Source organism: Aythya fuligula, chromosome 1 (assembly GCF_009819795.1).
Source record: "Aythya fuligula isolate bAytFul2 chromosome 1, bAytFul2.pri, whole genome shotgun sequence".
Taxonomy (NCBI): Eukaryota; Metazoa; Chordata; class Aves; order Anseriformes; family Anatidae; genus Aythya; species Aythya fuligula.
In genome coordinates this window covers 140841186-140856726 of record NC_045559.1, presented here as the reverse complement: position 1 = coordinate 140856726, position 15541 = coordinate 140841186, and the positions used below count along the sequence as shown (strand labels likewise).

Sequence of the window (15541 nt, the reverse complement as noted above, 5' to 3'; positions counted from 1 at the left end):
CTGTGCATAACCTGGAAGACAGAGTATTTAGAATTTACAATCTATGGGAGTTTCCTTGGAGATAAGTATTTCCTGATATAAGCAAGCAGCATTTAAATCAAAACAGCAGCCAGTACAACTTTGCCTGAAAGCATACTTTGGGAAACAATACTGAGGTGGTCAACTCTAATGACTGTGACCTCATATCAGGTCTCCTTAATGTTTCTCAGCTTTGTAAGCACTTTAGAGAGGCAGAGAGTATCATACAAAGAGCACAGGGAGGTGAAGGTATTTACTCAAGACCCCCCATCAGACCAAAGGTATGCCCTTCAGCCACACAGCTTCCATATGCACAGTACTCAGCTGACAGGCTGTTGAACTAACAAGGCTTTCAGGCTTGTCCAAGTAAAAGTCAGCCATATTCTAGTAAACTGGAATAAACAGTCATAGAAATGATGATGAAGCTACTGAAATGTTCTCCAAGCCAGGAGGGGTTAGATATTAAACATAATTTAATATCATTTGATTGTTTTACTGATCACTTTACTGGACAGCTCTTTGAAAGTAAGCACATTAATCTACAGTGGTATTTATGCTTCATCATGGACTCTCCACATCCAGTGGGATCAACTCTGCTCATTAAGAAATATTCGGAACAGAAATTGTCTAGTAGGAAAATGGAAATATGCATAATGTCCCTCCTCTTGCACCAAGGAAATCTCTTTACCAGGTTGTGTTAAAGGTAGTCTTTTGGAATTGTATACCCTCAAAGTCACATGCAAAGCTCCAATGCTTTCCAGCCACAACACTCCTGAGCAGCTAGGTGGTATTTGTCTGGCCAGGACAGCAGCACAGTAGCAAGAACAGGAATTAATGAGGCTACAGCCACTCAATCACTCTTAAAGCTGTATAAATCCACAACAATCCCAAAGAGGAAAGGTTTGGGAACTGTCATGGTTTACAGAGTGATCTTCATGATAGCAGGAAAGAAGGGGAGGTAGTAGGATATAGCCTCATGGGAAATAACCTCTACTCTTAATTTAGGAGAAAGGAAGACATTCGAGAACAAAAAAATAAGTTTGAGACTATTTTGATTTTCATTCTGGTTTGGTGTAAATATACCCTCATATGGCTTTTTTACATTTGTTTAATTTCAGAACAAAGAAAATCAAAAAGAGAGACAACTTTTTAGCAAATACATATAAATTACATACATGCACTCTAGCCTAATTTGGTGTAAGGAAGCGAGAAGACTGTGACATCTTGTAGTGGCAGCATATGCTATAGTTATGGTTATTATTTCAGGGACTTTTTCATAGACAGATAAGAATGAGGTGGCAGTAGCACAAATGAGACTCGAACTCCATACCTGTCTGAACAAATTTCTTGCACTAATGGGCTGAATTACAGGAGATGATCTTGTTGCCATATGTGCATTTTGCTCCTCTTAACCATATGGCTTTATTGCTAAGCAAAATATTTCTAGATTTCTATTTTTTTCATCCTCAATCTGGGACAAATGTCAGCATTTTGAAATTTTTCCCACATTAAGAATCAGGGGGAAAAAAATGTCTCAAAGCAGTTAAAATATTTCCTTTACATCTCAGACTTTTACAAAAGTTTATAGTATAATTAGTCTAGCTTACAAAGCAATCAGTTATTTTGGCCTAGAAATGGGGATTTTTACCCAGAGAAGGTCAGAACACAATGTTTCAAAATAACATATAAGGATTTTGAAAAGTTTGAGTTTGAATGAATCAGCATATTTAACACATCGTATTTAAGTTGAACATTTTTCCAGCCAATTCCGAATAAACATAATGAATGCTTTGTGATTCAAAGGGAAGCCAATAATCTTTGTTTTGCTGCATGAATTCTCCTATGCATAGTGCTTTCCAAGTGAATAATCTTAAGAACTCAATGAGAAGGGGGAAAGAAGGAAGTGATTTTGGGAAATATGGAAGTGGGAAAGGCAGAAGGAAGAGTGGAGAAGGCAGGCAGAAGTAGGCTTTGTAGAAGGTCCACACAAGAATTTTCAAATCATGTATGGAGTCAAACATTGGAAGAAGCAAAGAAGATGAGCAAATAATTGGCGAAGGGCAAAGTACAGTACACAGCAAAAAAATAAGGAATTAGCAGAGCTTTGATAAAGACTCTGATTTCACCTGTAGTAAAGAAAGGAAGCATGAAGTCTTCATTTGTCATTGAACTAGTTATGAAATCATTGCTGTTATTTTGGACTTGTGACAGACAAGAAGTGCTGATGAAACCCTACGGTCAAGAAACAACATTAATGTCATAATGATCCCTTCCTCCCTTTAAACCCGTGGAGATGAAGATGTGGAAGTTTAAAAATTCCTCATGAATGTTGTGGAAATACATGAAATTGGAAATGTGAAAATTGCAGCTGAATATGTCATATGGGACACATGCTAATGGCATCATGTGTACAATGTGAGCACAAAGTCATTAAAGGAACTGTTTTAGAAAAAAAAAAAACAGAACCCCAGAAGGTATTGTGAGCAGCTAAGTTAATACTATTAGCATGCAATACTAATAAGAGCAATGGTAATGTCAGTTCATGATGCTATTTGGGAGTTGCAGCTCTGCTTATTTAAGCACAAATCAGTGACAGCCAACGACAGTCAACAATCATCACAGCTGAGGTAAGCATAAATCCTCAGAAAATCTAGATAAAGATCCCTGGGGCCTGTCCATATCCACATGAGTGGGTAAAGCAGATCTGTAATGCAAAACATGGTGCAGAATACTGACATTTACAGTACACATGTAACAGAGGGCTTGCTCCAAAATGCTTCTTGCCCAAGCCTGTGATTTCAACAGCCATTAGGACTTGAAGCAGACTAGGTGCATTCCTGGAGCATATCTCCTTTTTCAGTTTCAACCAAAAGGATCAGTTTCACACAATCTGAGACACCCATATAATGTGAAACAAGTTGTTAAGAAGAGCCAAGAAGTATATTTTCTTCAAAAGCATGCTCCTGAGTTGGAGAAAAAAAAAAAATATATATATATATATATATATATATATATATTTACACACCGCATCCTTGGCTAGTTTTGTACAGAAGGATAGAGTCAGTCAAAACACCCCCCCTTTGAAATGATTTCCTAACTGGAGAAAGAAATGGTGGAGGGCTATGTGGATGAGTAACAGCCTTGTTTCCTTGTTTCAGCGTTTTCCCATGAATTGCCAGCTCACACAGTAAGAAAATAATCTTTCACCTTTCCCTTGATCACAGGCATGAAAGAAAGGTCAAGACCGCTGACCACTGATAACCTGGAGAAGGAAGATGGAGAAAAATGGGGAAATGATCTCCACCATCTAGCAAACTGGAGATGCTGGTTATCTGCCACATTTTTGGGCAGAATGTAGCTGCAGTCCTGCCTTCCAGTGCCCAAGACCAGGAGGTATGTTCCCCAGGTGTGGCTTAGTTATATGGCCCAACACTGTGAACACTTTTCCCAGCCACATATCCCAAATCAAGCTTATTCCATGTTAAGAAAGAAGACACATGTAGTAAGTGCACCTTACTACAGCTGAAGGGGTAGAGAGGGCCTTGTCTTTTTTCAGCACAAGTTTTCCCATTCTTGACTTATTCCTAGATAACTCAGGAAGTGAGAGACCTCATCCTGTTTAAATCTGCAACATTGATCTAAAAGTAGATGCATTCTCTGAGGATATTGTCAGTGAGTGCAAAAATATGGGCAATTTTTGCATATTTAATAATCATTTTAGGTTTTAAGAACTCAGTTATTACAAAATTAATGTTGTCTCTGGTAATTTTAAATGTTATTGATCCTTTTCTTTAAAAGATCAAAAGCATGGACTAATACCATAGTAAATTGCCAAGCCTACAAAGTTTTGCTCCTCTGTGACATGACTTTGGTGGTTTTTCTTTTCCTTGTTTTGATCTTTTTCTAGTAGCTTGCAAGCACCATAGCCTTTATGGCTGAAATGAACTTGCAAACCCCTAATATCTTAGCAGGTTCAAAATCAAACCAAATCAAAGTCTGCCACATCTTGCATGCATCTTCAGCATGGAAGAAAATGACCAAGACTGTTTGCCTTTAAATTAGAGAGGAACTTCTCTACAGCTGTTGCATAAACTAAATTTTAGACAGGTTCTCCATGCAGCTGCCCTCACAAAAAGCCACTAATAGTTTTGCTAGTAATTAGCTTGGAAAAGACATGTTGGATGAACCTTTCAATGGTAAACAGGATTTTTTATTATTATTATTTTGTTTTAGCATGGTAGGAAATGTGCTGGTGGAGCACCTTCCAATAGACCTTTGTTGTTTAAAGAATAAAGAATTTAGGGGAGAAGTTCAAAAACAACTTCCAAGAGGTAGGTACTCATGCAATTTGCCCATTCCTAACTCTTCTGGATTTTGGAGCATCATTATCTCTAGTGATGCTCTTGTGTTGGAGTCAGTTGCCACTTGTGATAGTGTTATTCACTAAATGAATGTATAACAGGTCTCCTTCTAGACCACTTATTTGTCTCACATTGGCCATTAGCACCTGGGATACCTACACCATGATTTAATAAAGCCAGAGGCTCTTATAGTGCAACATCTTGACTCCATGAGAGGTACGAGAAGATGGTGAAGCAGAAAGAAGGGGAGTTAGCAGACACCTTCAAAAGAACTCCCAAATGATATGGGAGATTATGAGGCACTGTACTAACATATTTTCCTGTTTAAAATAACCATACAAAAAATCCTTAATATTAGGCTTTTTTTTTTTTTTTTTTTTTTTTTTTTGAGACAATTGTATTTTCCTGGGGGCAGGTGGGAGTGAAGGTCTAAGCCATATCCCATCATTGCCTGGGATGAAGTATTACTGAATGGTGAAAACTGTCAACTTGTTCAAGTCATAGTCTTAGTATGTGCTAAAAAATGTTCCAGGATATACATGCATGCCAACACTTTCCCCTTGAATTTAGAGGTATGACAAATTTCTATGTAATGACAGTGACTAAAGACAAGCTTTTTTATTATGTGGGTAGGTTAGGAATCACATTTAATCTTTTATTCTAATGTGTACAAATTTAGTTATTTAAAAGCAAAATAATATGCCATTAAAAACCAGTTGGCTGAAGGACTGGAGTGAGTGATAAATATATCCAATAAATTTAGTTTTCTTTTTGAAACAGCTACCCCTTATTAAAATCTTTTTTAAATTCTATGAAGTGATTTGGAACAGAGCTCTGTGGATATCTGATATCTGATACACTTTCTCCAAGAGAATTCAGCTCACAACATGTTCTGAAAGAGCAATGAATTTAATGTCCCTTTCCATGTTGTCCACAGGGACTGTTGTCCTAGAGAGACACAAGCTGGATTTCAGTAAGAAAACAGGTTGAGAACTTCTGTTTTGTTCTGGGATGATTAATTTGAGTTTCTTATTCAGTCATCATTTTGGGAGGAATGTGTACCGCTTCTAGCCAGATTTTGCAGGCAAACTTGAAAACCAGTATTTTGTTTTGTGCATGTATGTTTGTGTATTTCAATTTCACTTCCCATTAAATTTGTACATGTAATGTCAGACAAAAGGGACACCCTGTACCGCAAGAAATAGATTTCTTGAAATGTGATCACATCACTATGTAGGAAGTGTTTTTTGGCATACTTGCCATTGGTTTTTTCTTTGTTTCAATCTGTTATATTTTGTGTTCATACTGTTCATACATCTCTGATTTAAGAAGTTTGTTTTTGTGGTTTTTTTTTTTGTTTGTTTGTCTGTTTTCAACAGTTACCCATCAAAATACACTGGCCTATGCAGAATTTGCCCAGAGACAATCCTACCTGAAGGGATAGACAACCTCAAATTGTTTTTCTGACTCTGCAATACCATGACACAAATAACAGTCTTCTTTCGCAGGCAGCCAACACACTTCACTTAAGCAAAAATCTTACTTGAGAACTGGTTATCAGAAAGGAGAAAACTTTGATTCTCTAAGGAGTAGATGAGTGCATATCATAGCAATGTTATGACCATTTAATCGTTTTTCCATAAGAAAAGATTAAAATGCCTTAGTTATGCTAGATTAAATGCTCATTCAATAATTGCAATGGACAGTATGCTTTCAGAGTAAGAGAATTAAATTAAAAAAAAGACAACTACAGAAAATGTACTAGTGGTAGAATTAGACAATGTTTCATCAGTCCCCGATGTCGCTACAGTAATGAACCTGTCAAAAGATAATAATATTTTAGTGAAAGGTGTGATTGGATAAGTCACATTATTTATTAACTGTTACCCTAAAATATCACTTTTGTCTTATTATTAAAGAATGGTTAGAGGGCAGCAGGGATGCCTGACATAAAGCATTAAAATATGGATTATGGCTATAACAGGCCATGGAGTGTATATGTTTTGCTGTAAACTCTGTAGCATAACTTGCTAATACCCAGTGACTAGCAGCATTCAGGAAACCATAAACCAGCAGAGACTTTATGTAAGTTCCCTGGATTGATACAGTAATTCAGGAGTGTATTTAGATAGCTCCCTGGAGCTATGTTTGACAAAACATTCAAACCATTGTGTCTACATTCTTAGGATCTAAACTTGTTTTTCAAAGCATTTCATGTAAATACTTTAGTTTTTTATGATGGTTGTAATGGTAGTAGGCAGGGGTGTGCTATGGAAAAGGGAACTATATAGCAGCAAATGCCAGCAAAATATTGGTCAAAGATCACAGAAAGGTCTCTGGTACATACTTTTTATTGTGAGCCTCGACAAGGTGTATTGGGCTTAGGTGGCATGGTTTGGGTAGCAGGGGTACTGCACAGGTGGCCTTTGTGAGCAGAGTCCAGCAGCTGCCCCATGTCAGATCAGAGACAGCTCCAGACGGCTCCAAAAGGGACCTGCTGCTGTCCAGGGCCAAGCCAGTTTGCAACTCTGGTTAGGCCTCTGGGAGTGCAGGTTGAAGAAAGGAAAAAAAACTGCTGTGCAACAGCAGCTAGGAGAGCGAGGAGTGAGCACCAATCCTGCAGCCCCCAGGTGAGTGCAGCAGGAGGGCAGGAGGTGCTCCAGGCAGGCAGCAGCAGTTTCCCTGTGGCCTGTGGAGAGGCCCCTGGTGGAGCAGGCTGTCCCCCTGCAGCCCATGGGTCCCACATGGAGCAGATCTCCACGCTGCAGCCCATGGAGAGCCCCCGCAGGAGCAGGCCCCGGGCCGGAGCTGCAGCCCGTGGAGAGGAGCCCACACAGGAGCAGGAGGTCTGGGGGGAGCTGCCGCCCACCCGTGGGGGACCCGTGCTGGTGCAGTTTGCTCCTGGGGGATGGACTCCGTGGTACAGAGCCGTGTGGGAGCAGTTCTTGAAGATACGCTGTCCATGGGCAGCCCCCACAGGCTCATTTCAGGAAGGACAGCATCCCATGGGAGGGACCCCATGTGGAGCAGGGGCAGAGAGTGACTGTGAAGGAGCAGTGGAGATGAAGTGTTAGGGACTGACTACAGGCCCCATTCCCCCGTTCCTTTGCACCACTTGAGGTATGGAGGTAAAAGAGGGTGTATGAGGGGGAAGGTATTTTAAGTTTTTAGATGCTAGTTTCTCACTGTTCTAACCTGCTAGTGATAGGCAATGAAGTATATTAATCTCATCATGTAAAGTCTGTTTTGCCCATTAAAGTAATCGTTGAGTGATCTCCCTGTCCTTATGTCAACCTTTGAGCCCTTTTCCATCATATTTGCTCCCTCTCTTCTCCACTCCCCTTTGAGGAGGAGGAGTGAGAGAGTGGCTATGATGGAGTTCAGCTTGCCCAGCAGGGTAAAACCACCACACTAGACCAGCTGGATGTATGTAAGGAAGAAAAGAATCTTGGTAAGTCCACTACATGAGATAATGAAGAGAGAGGAAATAAGCAGTGGCACTATAGATGAGAGCAAAGGAGCTATTATGAGAAGGGAAGGATGTGGCTACTATAATGAGGAGCCTATACCAAAACCACAGATAATATGTACATAGAGCAGGTCACTCACATTACTTCCTTTGTTTTTGTAAAAGCAGCAGAAATGAAAAACCAGGAAGCCAAACTTCTCAAGCACTGCCTGACATTTAAAAAAAAAAAAAAAAAAAAGCAAGGCAAAAATAATTTTGCATTTTTTTTCCCATCTGTATTTCCTCAGCTCAAGATCGGCAATTACAAGTAGGGTTCTGCCAAATCATGCTGCCCTGTAGCAATCACTGGTTACTCAGGATATTCCGTCTTTCCTGTGGCTGTTAGATCACATCACACTGATAAAATGTAAGATACAGGGCTGTATACAGTAGAAGCTTTTAAACAGCAGACTGTACCACCTTTAACTAACCTTATGAGATTTCCTAAAGCTGTTTCTCAACTTCATTCTCAAGCAAAATATAGTTTGCATTTTCAAAAACTGTTTTGATGAAGAAAAGATTAAAAACTACCAATTATACCAAGAAAAAAGCTAACTTTATGGAAAGAAGAGTAAGTATGTCAAGTAAACCCATTCATTGATAAAGATGCAATTACTCCTGTTAGAGGCAATTTGATCCAAAGTGTAAAGCATGGTTTTACAATTCCTCATGTTTCTTGAAATGCAAAACCTTCAGTCAGGGGCACCAGCAAGTTGTTGACTTTCTCCATCATTGCCAGAAAAATTTCTGTTAAATGCATTACTTTGAGATTGATAGTGCAACACTGTAAAACACTGAACTAGCAAAGTCCCACAGATGCAACCTAAACTTTCAAGCCTCTTACAAAAGTCTGGTCATGAATAAATCAAGATTTTTTATTGTAGTACACACACACGCAAAAAAATAAACAAATAAATACACAACACACTGGAAGAAATACCAGGAGCGTGCACATCACCTCAGCTTCATCAGTAGCCTTGCATCCCTGGGAGCATGTTCTTAACAGCCTGTAGATCAAGCACTTGGAGCACATATGCACATTTGTGGTTCTCATGCTTTACTCTTAGAATTGAGTATTCCATGAATGCTATTCCACTAGTTTATTTTTAAACAGATTAATGTTATCAAAACCAAAGCAGAGGCTATGTCACTGAGAAAACCCAACTCTAGAGCTGAGGTTACACTCTCGGTTGGTTAAGTATACAAATCTTGCTCCATTTTCCTTTCTGTGAAAACAAACAAACAAACAAACAAAAAGAAAAGAAAAGAAAAGAAAAAAAAAAAACCTGTAGGCAGTCAACATATCCTCCTAATTTGAATGTCCCCCAAAGTGCCAGCCACTCATGACAGGATTTGAAGAGGAGGGGTGTATGAGGTGATTTGTGGAAGGGGTGTTAGATTGCTTATCTGGACCTTTATGGCTGGCACTTAAGCAGAGGAAATAACACATAGCTGCACACATACCTCTATACACTTACAGGAATACTCTTGCCCCAAGGAAGTTTTGGACTATATGGTACCCTTTGGAATAAAAGTTACCTTAATGGGACAGAAGACAACCATCAACTCAGGTTTCTAGAAAAGCTGAAAAGACTAAAAAAAAAATAGCAGAGGAAAGATCTGCTTTCAAATCACAATATTAAATGGATACAATTTGTAAAGTAGCAAAGCAAGAGTTAATCTAATTGCTTAAAGCAGTTCTTTAAGGGGCTGTACCTACACATACAGCTAACAATGAAAGATGCAAGGAAGTAGAGAATTGGGCCCATTTGCCTCTAATCCTACAGGGTAAAATATATATTTGCACATTAATCAGAGTGTGCACAGAAATACCTATATAACAATACATAAGGAAATGAACGGATTAAAGCACAGAAAACTCCAGATGCTGGAAAAGATTTTGCGTCCTTATTTTTAGCAGTCAGCATCAGCAAGATTGTCTTTCAAAGGAAGAAGAGAAATTGACTTCACAAAGACACTTGCGTTTCAGGTCAGCGGTACTTAGTGAGTATTTCTGTTCCCAGATGGCTTCCTGAGTATATTTATAAGATAGAAAAAAATAAATAAATAAATAGAGAAAGAGACAAGGAAAATAAAGAAATAAGGACCTCTGAGCATTTCCACACTCACTACAATTTAATCTGGACAAGGATTAAGAGGAGGTGCTTTCGACTACTTGCATAACACTCGCTAACCCGGTTCACACTGCAATGCCAAAAGGACTGAAGATATTTGGGCCCAAGGCCCTACTAGAAGAGCTACAGAAAACCAGAGGATGAACACATACATCAGCACCAAGGATCAGATGCAAGTTATTGCCACTCTCTTTTATTTACTACTGAAATTCTTTGCATAAGCAACAACAATGTACAATGATCTGATAAAGAGTACTGGTTGAGGTTTTTGTTGTTGTTGTTGTTGTTTTTCTTTCAAGGTCAGTTCCAAGAAACCCTCGCTAGAATCAGCTAATTAATTTTTGGCCTCTTTAACTACAGGGTATTTGAAGCCACATGTTATGAATCATTTTCAGTTGAGATATTAAAATCAGATTACAAGAGAAAAGCCTTGTAAATATTTGCCTTCAAATGAGGCTAAGAATAAATATATATTCAGTAATTCATCCATATTTAGCAGATATTAAAAAGACAAAGCATAGCTTTAAATTCACTTATCATTTTATACAAAGAAGGGAAATATGAAACTTGGCTTGATTAGCTTGTTTCTTCCTATGCTTTGTAATACCTTATTAAAATTTGAACTTTGAAATTGATATTATCAGTCAAATAATGTCAGCAGAAATATTTAATCTGTGGTTAGAGCTTTATTAATAGAACTTTTATTTGAAGTGTTTTATGTCCAAAGGGAAAAATAATAAAAAGAAATCCTGAAATGGACTTGGAAGGTTGATTTTGCTTCACTGATTCCATTTTAAAACTCTACATAACTTGCTTCTAAATAAAACTCCCTAAATCTAGCATCCCCCCTACACTCACACTTCATATTTATATGGCTACTGTGTTCTCACTGTGGAAGTTGCTCCTTTTTGACTGGGAGGTATTCAGGTCTTCGTGTGATGCAAGGTTCAAATGGCCAACCACATCATGCAGACAAAGGCTAGACTGTTGTGTTCAATGAGAAAGACTCATAAAACATGTGTTCCCTTTTCCTCCCCTGCCAACAACATTTTAACAATTAAAGAATAACTGCATGGTATAGAAGTGAAATAGGATAATCATTGTTTCTTGGCTGTTTTTCTGACAAATCAGTAGTGGTAACTGATGAAACAAGTTTATAGAGATCTGATAGACCAAACCCCAAAATTAAATATAATTATTCTAAAGAAAATGAGGATGACATTTCCGAGCCTCCAAGGGTGACATTAGAAATAAAAATCACTTCAGAGCTTCAGCTATAGAGGAGCTGCATTTATGGAAATCTGAGTGACTGTCATTCATAGTATTACATTCTGTGCTATAGTAATGTCATTGGAAATAGATTTCAGTTTCTCTGTAAAGTATCTTTTCATCTCCGCTGACACATGCACCAAATACTGCAGAGTGCACCCTATAAAGAAATACATATGAGAGAGAGAATCATGAAGTCTTGCTGTGCATTCCTGTTTTTTTCCAGTAAATATTCTAGTTGTCAGCCCTGTCAGTTATGAATTTGCAAGGATAGAATTTATCTTGAAAATAGCTGAAGGAGAGAAAAAAAAAATATGATGAGATGAAGGGGATGAAGGGAAGGGAGATGGGGAAGGGAGAAGGTGAAGTGGAAAGGAAGGGGAAGGTGAATGGGAAGGGAAAACAAGAGAAGGTGGAAGGGGAAAGGAAAATGGAAGGGATAAGGTGATGGGAAGGAGGGAAGGAGGGAAAGAGGCAAGGAAGGATGGACAGATGGAGGGAGGGAGGGAGGGAAGGAAGGAAGGAAGGAAGGAAGGAAGGAAGGAAGGAAGGAAGGAAGGAAGGAAGGAAGGAAGGAAGGAAGGAAGGAAGGAAGGAAAGAAGGAAGGAAGGAAGGAAGGAAGGAAGGAAGGAAGGAAGGAAGGAAGGAAGGAAGGAAGGAAGGAAGGAAGGAAGGAAGGAAGGAAGGAAGGAAGGAAGGAAGGAAGGAAGGAAGGAAGGAAAGGGAACCAGTGCTCAGGGGCAGAAGCTTTGGATCAAGCTGTCCTTGAATTTAAAGAGGGAGATTTTCATGCCAAACAGGAAAAAAAAAAAAAATCAGAAGTGAAGGCTTCTACTTTGTGCACCTAAATCCTCAGTCTTCATGCCAGAGATAGTCATTGCTGGATGCATATAGGTGCTACTGTTTGTAGCAGTCAGCCTGCAGGATAGCTGAGTTAATTTTTCTGTGGCAATATTAGCATTTGCCCTTTCTCAATAGGCATTAACCATGAGACATTACTGGCGTGCTAAAGCAGGCTTTTGAATTTTACTACTTTTATAAATAAAAAGAGTGTTAGCTGCTTTGAGATTGGCCACAACAATGAAGAAAAGGTGACAGCTGTGACATGAGATCAACTTTTCTAAAAAGCATTCATTACTAATGAATGTGCTCCAAATATTTAGATATCGTTTAGTTTAATTCATTTCAAAATGCCAAAGAGATATTAAACAAACTATTCATGTTTACCTTGATATTCACAATTTTGTCTTTATTGTAGGACAATTTAAAAACAACAGTGACCTTAAATGGGAGATTATCAAAAGGAATCAGAGAATGAGGATCCCAAGTACCACTGCTCTTCACAAAGAGTTCTGCCCCAAATAGCAGCAGGAGCTTCTCAGAGCTCTGCACCAAAACAGTGATGTGAAAGACACTTTTTGGATTTCCTCTCCAGCACACCATTATTCTGTATTAATTCAATTCTTCTTTTGAAATGGATGCATAAAATAGTATAAAAAGATGCAAAATAATTATCTATCTGTTTTAATAGAGGAGCATATTCATGATGTAGCACTGAGTTCTTCTTATTAACTGGAGAGTGCAGTTGGTTTAACAGGGTTTTTATGTGAAGATGCAACTTTTGGGCAACTCCACAGGGCAGAGCAACTAGCTGAGACTAGCAAGCTGCAAGTATGCACAGGTGTTTCACCTGGACATTAATACCCTGGCTTGTCAGGCACACAAAGCTGGCCAAAAAAGTATGTCCTGCTTACAGGAGCAGCTGAACCACAAAAGAGGTAGGACCTAACCTGGAAGTTACTTCGTTTCCCCGTCACTGAGCCCATGGCAGGGGCCAGTGCAGGCAAGTGGACCCAGTGCAGGCAAGTGGAGGCTATCAAGGGGACAGAGGTTTGGAAAAGTGTGGCAGGGAAACCTCAGCAATAAAGGAGAAATGAGACTGCTGAGGCATGGAGGGAGGAAGGTGTCCCATAACTACAGGCTGAGTCCTTGGTGTTTATGAGGACCAAAGGAATCAGTGTTCTTGCTTTTGTAATAAGTATGTCATCACTCCTGATGGGGGACAGAGTTTCAGTGAAGAAGCTGAAATCCTCTTTGTAATGTAAAGGAGATATTTCATCACAGGATGCTCCTCTGTTGCTGGTTAAAGGAGGTGAGGAGCATTACTCCAACTCCATAGGTGTGTGAACAAGAGGGGAATCCTGAGCCATCTGGTGTAACCCAGCTGACAAGCCACAACGACTACGCAGGCCAGAAAGCTGTCTTTCCAAAAACATCATGCGAATCAGCTCCTAGGCTTTTATATTACCACCCTTGAATTTAAGTGGGTGGCTGATCCCAGAAGGAGAATGTCCTGTAGTTGCTCAGCATGCAAACACAGCTATAACCTGAATACTTAAAACAACAGTTGAAACACGTTTTAAGCAAGGAAGTAGAAAAGCCACTCTCTTCAGCACAGGATTCAAACAAAAACATAGACTGCCTGGTATCTTTTTGGCTTGTAATACTACCTACATGTCTGCAGTGTGAATCTCTCTCCGACAAAACTCTGCAATGCCTGGGTGGTGAGTGCCATTGAGAAACATTCAACCTCTATTCAACCTCCCTGAGGGGACAATTTTTTTTAATTTTATTTTTTAGCTGTTTAAAAATGTTTCTACTCAGCATCAGTTCTGCAGTTTTCTTCTTAAATGAGTGAAACCAAAGCATGGGGCACACTCTCATGCTACAGGAAAACGCTACTAGTGCATGCTGTGCACGGCCCTGCCCAGCGGGTAAACTAGGCAGACTGCCTTGGTGGTAGCACAGCAGGCCCCAGGAAGGATGCCTAGCCCTTTGTATGAGAGGAGGTAGTGGGCTGCCAGCTGTTGTAAATCTTGTGTTACTCTCAACTGTGGCCTTTTGTCCAGCCTACTCCACGCCTGCTGTGGTTTCAACTGTTGAAGCAACGTGGGGGGACACAACCAAAGGCAGTAATATTAGTATTTCAGGGAAGAAGAGGAGGGAATGTGAGGTAAAGGCTAACCACAAATGCATTATTGAAAGAACTCTATGTACAAGTCCTGTTGTATAGGCTTACATGACAAGGTTTTGGGAAGGGGGAGTTGTGCACTATGGCGTGGCCTCTGTGAGAAGAGTCCAGCAGCTGCCTCATGTCAGATAAGAGCCAGCTCCAGACAGCTCCAAAAGGAACCCACTGTCTGGCTGTCCCCTGCAGCCCATGGGTCCCACGTGGAGCAGATCTCCATGCTGCAGCCTGTGGAGGAGCCCCCGGTGGAGCAGGTGGATGTGGCCTGGAGGAGGCTGCGGCCCATGGAGAGCCCCTGCAGGAGCAGGCCATGGGCCGGAGCTGCAGCCCGTGGAGAGGAGCCCACGCAGGAGCAGGGAGTCTGGGGGGAGCTGCCGCCCATGGCAGGCCTATGCTGGAGCAGTTTGCTCCTGGGGGATGGACCATGAGATACAGACCCACACTAGAGCAGTTCTTAAAGAGCTGCTGCCTGTGGGATGCCCATGTAGGCTCAGTTCAGGAAAGACGGCACCCCATGTGGAGCAGGGGCACGGAGTGACCGTGAGGGAGCAGTGGAGACAAAGTGTTAGGGACTGACTGCAGCCTCCATTCCCCATTCTCCTGCACTGCTTGGGGGGAGTGGGAGGTGGGGAAGAAAGGGTATTAGAAGAATGTAGATGAAGAGGAAATGTGGGAAAGGTTTTTTCAGTTTTCTTTTAGTTTTCACTGCTCTAGTCTGTTACTAATTGACAATAAATTCCATTAATCTTCCCCAAGCCAAGCATGTTTTGCCTGTGATGGTAATCAGGGAGTGATCTCCCTGTCCTTATCTCAACCCACAAGCTTTTCTTTAATTGTATTTTCTCCCCTTGTTTTTCTGAGGAGGGAGAATGACAGAACAGAACAGCATTGTGGTGCTTAGCTGCCTATTGATGTGAAACCACCACAGCTGTAGTTGCAGAGATCTGGGCCCTGTGATGTTGGAAAGGGGATTTGCCCCCCGCAATATTGACCTGTAGCAGCAACCATTACTACTAGCTTGTTTTGTGAGTGTAACTGCTTGTAACCTCACACATGCTTTCCCACTGTCATATCATATTAAATGAGCTATAATTGTAGTCTATTAGAGTGCAATAACCTAAAAGTGATAGTGCATGACAGCACCTGTCAACACGTCACAGAGGATTGTATGGGATGCTGAATTATACCCATTTTATACCACATTAATGAGGCAGCTCACTC

General features: G+C 40.3%; 1 long non-coding RNA gene across 1 annotated transcript in view; it reads left to right on the top strand.

Annotated features, from left to right (window-relative positions):
* LOC116500506 overlaps positions 1–6802 on the top strand; it is a 33816-nt gene extending 27014 nt beyond the window's left edge. The window contains exons 3-4 of the long non-coding RNA XR_004254311.1: positions 3243–3411; positions 5759–6802. This is a non-coding gene — a long non-coding RNA (uncharacterized LOC116500506). The remainder of the gene's footprint in view (positions 1–3242; positions 3412–5758) is intronic.
* The last annotated feature ends 8739 nt before the right edge of the window (positions 6803–15541 follow it).